We start from the raw sequence: 4,874 nt of genomic DNA on the forward strand, positions 1-4,874 counted from the left end.
TAATGGCTGCTATACACAGTGATGCATCAAGGAGACACAACAGTCCAGTCCATCGTAAATGGCATTGGTTTTTTTTATTTTTTTAAGATATATTTTATTTATTTGAAAGACAGAGTTACAGAGAGAGGTAGAGCCAGAGAGAAAGAGAGAGGGGTCTTCCATTCTGCTGGTTCACTCCCCAAATGGCTGCAATGGTTGGAGCTGAGCTGATCCAAAGCCAGGAGCCAGGAGCTTCTTCTGGATCTCCCACTTGGTGCAGGGGTCCAAGGACTTGGGCCATCTTCTACTGCTTTCCTAAGCCATAGCAGGGAGCTGGATCAGGAGATGAGCAGCTGGGACTAGAACTGGCGCCCATATGGGATGCTGGTGCTGCAGGCTGGAGCTTTAACCTGCTGCACCATAGTGCCAGCCCATGGCATTGGTTTTTCTATGTGGAAAGCCAGGGCTTCTGATGGACACAGAAGTCAGCGTTTGAAGAGACCTGGCAGCTCTGCCAGCCAAGAGTTGGGTCACTGGAAATGGAACTGCCCTGGAGTCAAAGCATGCCCAGGTCAGAGCCACAGGTCTTACTGGCTCTAAGCTGAAAAGCCCTTTACTCAGCCCAGCTTCCAAAGTAACCACAGCGGTTGAGGGGACAGCCAAGTAGGGTCAGTAACACTGCAGGTGGAAATGTAAATTTCCTTTTAGAGCTGCCATCTACCAGCTCTCTGCCCAGGCCAGCTTGGTAATGCAAGTCAACAGGGTGCCTTCCCTAAGGAGGTTCATACCTCCCTTAGGGTGTCTCTTCCAGTACCTTATGTGAAAAGATAGGTTTGGACCTCATATATACCTGGCCAGGCCTTAGCCCAGCTGATTGGTATCAGGTCCCTCCTGTCAGTTTCTACTGGCCTCTCAATAGGAACACTTGCTCATAGTTTATCCAGCACCTTTCTTAGGTCCTGTAATGACTCTGTCCTTTGTTTTAGACTCTGTGAGTTTAAACTGCTTATTAGATTCCTTTTCTCCAGACTTGAAACAGTGAAATTCTAGATGGCCACGCACATGAAACCTCGGATGGAAGCAGTTTCTGCAAGCTGGCACTGCATCCCCCTCGAGAAGCCACCTGTTGCTGAGAAGCCACCTCTTGTGGAACCCTGTCTTGACTGCCATTCCCAGTGATGCCCCTTTTCAGCATGAAGCAGCCACAGTGGTCATCGCCCAGTTCCCCTAACAGAAGTTAGGGTATATTCTTCTACGGGGGAGAGGGTGGTAGAGGATGTGAGGAGTAAGATGGGTTAGTGGGCAGTCAGGGTAGTCCGGACAGAGTTGGGTTTTTTTGTTTTGTATTGTGTTGTTTTGTTTTGTTTTGTTTTGACAGGCAGAGTTAGACAGTGAGAGTGAGAGAGAGAGAGAGAGAGAGACATAAAGAAAGGTCTTCCTTTTCCGTTGGTTAACCTCCTAAATGGCCACTGTGACTGGTGCACTGTGGCCGGCGCACCGCACTGATCCGAAGCCAGGAGCCAGGTGCTTCCTCCTGTTCTCCCATGTGGGTGCAGGGCCCAAGGACCTAGGCCATCCTCCACTACACTCCCGGACCACAGCAGAGAGCTGGACTAGAAGAGGAGCAACCAGGACAGAATATGGCACCCTAAGCGGGACTAGAACCTGGGGTGCTGGCACCGCAGGTGGAGGATTAACCAAGTGAGCCGCATGTCGGCCCCGGACAGAGGTTTAAGGGTGCAAAATACTTGCTTTCTCTGGAGGTTCTTTCGCAAGCTCAAAAGTGCCTGCCTGGCATGGAAAGCCAAAACACTGTGGCAAAAAATGATCTATATGAAAGATCTCTGAGTGAGATCCCAGTGGAAAGAAGGGGCTATCAAAAAAGGATGTACTTTTCTCTGAAGGGAGGAGAGAACTTCCACTTTGCTTATGGCCCTGTTTAAATACTGATGGAGTTTGTGGACTCAAAGGGCTTCCACAGCCTTGGCAGCTCATGACAAGGGCCTTGGATGATCACTAATGTCATAAATAAGAGTGTCAATTGTTAAATCAACAACAGGAGTCACTGTGCACTTAGTCCCCATGTAGGACCTCTATCCTTAATGAGTTGACTATGAGAATTAACTGTAAAAGTTGTTTTCAAATAGTATTTTATACTTTGTGTATCTGTGGGGGTACAAATTGTGGAAATCTTTACTTAGTATAGAGTTGGTCTTCAGTATATAAAGTTAATTGAAAATGAATCTTAATGAAGAATAGGATGGGAGTGGGAGTAGGAGGGCGGGTATGGGGTTGGGGGAGAACCACTATATTCCTAAAGCTGTACCTATGAAATTTGTATTCATTAAATGAAAGGTTTAAAAAAAAAATAGAAAAGAAAAGAAAAAAGTGCCTGCCCACTCCTTGGCAGCTTCCAATCTTAGTGCCTGCCCACTCCTTGGCAGCTTCCAATCTTATCATAAGAATAGCAAGGAAGAGGCAATTCTTTCTGATCTCCCAGTTGACTATAAAGCAAATTAGGCATCCCACCCTACTGATGGTTCTTTGTTTCTTCCAGACAGGATGAAAGATTGCAAATCAGGTATTTTGATGGGTGTTATCCCTGCCTTGTAAATGAATGTCAAGCTGAAGTTTTTTTCTTCTCCAAAATTGTGCCTAAAAGCCCAGTACCACCAGCCCTCTTGGATTTTGCTTTTCTTGGAGCCCCCTTCCATGCCACTCTGTCTGGAAGTCTATGACTCTGATAAATCTTGCTTTTATACCTTAAAAAAAGACTGTCAAGAGATAAAGATATAATTTTGAAAGCAATAAAAGAGAAGAGACTTATCACATAAAAAGGATCTTCCTTTTTAAATTAATACTTGTATATTTTTATGGGGTACACTTATATTTTAACAGGTACATACAGTATAAACTGATCAAATCAGGAAATTAGCATTTCTGTTGCCTCATCATTTCTTTGTATTTGGAGCCTACAAATTACTCTCTTCTAGTTCTTCATACAGGGTTGACTACATTATTGTGAACTATAGTCACCCTGATGTAAGTACTATGGAACAATAAAACTTTACCTAAATGTGTTCTGGTATACAAGAGTTCTTCAATAAGATTAACAATTTCTCACCAGAAACTATGGTAGCTAGAAAGTAAACGGAGAGTATATTCATAGTGCTGGGATAAAAATTCCTGTCCAGGGGCTGGCGCTGTAGCATAGCAGGTAAAGCCACCACCTGCAGTGCTGGCACCCCATACGGCACCAGTTCGAGTCCTGGCTGTTCCACTTCTGATCCAGCTCTCTGCTATGGCTTGGGAAAGCAGTAGAAGATGGCCCAAGTCCTTGGGCCCCTGCACCCGCATGTGAGACCTGGAAGAATATCTTGGCTCCTGGCTTTGCATCGGCCCAGCTCTGGCCTTTGCTGCCAGTTGGGGAGTGAACCAGTGGATGGGAGACCTCTCTCTCTCTCTGCCTCTCCTTCTCTCTCTGTGTAACTCTGACTTTCAAATAAATAAATAAATCTTTAAAAAAAATTCCTTTCTGTCTAGAATTCTACAACCAGCAAAATTACCCTTTGAAAATAAAAGAGAATTAAACAAAAACTGAATGGATTTGTCACTAGAATACCTGCACTAAAGAAACACTAAAGGGAGTTTTTCATGCCAAAACAAACAGGAACTAAACAGTAACTGAAATTCACACAAAGCAATAAAAGAGCAATGAAAGTAATTACTTTGGTTAATATAAAAGATAGTATAAATGTACAGAAAGTTTTTCTTCCTATCTTATTTAAAACACAATTATGTAAAGCAGTATTATAAATCTGTATCGACTGGCAAACAATGCATAGATATAACTGGTATGACACTAATAGTATCCAAGGAGGAGGAGCAGACTTACACAGGAGCACGTTTGTATTTACTATTAAAGTTAAGTTGGTATTGATCCTTCAGTTGATACTGTTGTAAATTAAGATTGATTGTAATTCCCAGAATAACAGATACAAAAGTAATGTAAAAATATGTACAAGGGTATGCAAATGGCATCATGTGGGGCTCAAGCTGCTGCGCCAAGAACAAATTAGGAGGGCAGAAATCCAGAAACGTATTTCACAGAGCCGGTCAGAGAACTTTAAGGCTAAAAATAAAGCAAAACCAGTTACTACTAATCTTAAGAAGAAAAATATTGTGAATGATGAAAAAATTAGCAAAATTTGTATGTTTTGTAAATATACAAAAGGGGCTTGCATATTTCTCGAGAGGCCTTCTCAGGAATCTTGGCAGAAAGAGCTGATTCCTCCGCTGCATCATGAAGATGAACCAGCTAATGCTGACAAAGCTACACGATTACTGGCTCTGTTGTAATACAGTGATGATACAAAGGTCAATAAAGTAAATGTTTTACACAATTTTATTTATTTATTTAAAGATTTATTTTATTTATTTGTAAGAATGACAGAGAGAGGGAGAGACAAAGAGATTGTCCATCTGCTGGTTTACCCCTCAGATAGCTGTGACAGCTTGGGGCCAGGCCAAAGCCAGGAGCCTGGAACTCCACCTGAGTCTTCCACATGGGTACAGGGGCCTAAGGACTTGAGCAAAATTCTGCTACTTTCCCAGGCACATTAGCAGGGAGCTGGATCAGAAGTAGAGCTTCCCGGACTTCAACTAGCACTCTAATATGGATGCCAGCATTGCAGGTGGTGGTTCAACCCACTGTGCCACAACACTGGCCCCTGTACAACTTTATTGCAGTGACTGTTCCTCACCACCGCCGGAGAATTAGGCAGGCTGCCCGCAGCTTGCCTTGACCAAGGAGGGGAAGTGCACCACCCGCCACTCAGCCTTCCCCAAACCCGGGGGACAATCAGGCGCGGTGTGGAGCCCAGTTGAAGCAGGGT

At 43.9% G+C, this 4,874-nt stretch overlaps 1 pseudogene; it reads left to right on the forward strand.

The window, feature by feature from the left end:
- Window positions 1-4,021: 4,021 nt before the first annotated feature.
- On the forward strand, window positions 4,022-4,350 carry LOC127490792 (ribosomal biogenesis factor-like; annotated as a pseudogene).
- Window positions 4,351-4,874: the final 524 nt, after the last annotated feature.

The sequence above is a fragment of the Oryctolagus cuniculus genome, chromosome 6 (assembly GCF_964237555.1).
Source record: "Oryctolagus cuniculus chromosome 6, mOryCun1.1, whole genome shotgun sequence".
NCBI lineage: Eukaryota > Metazoa > Chordata > Mammalia > Lagomorpha > Leporidae > Oryctolagus > Oryctolagus cuniculus.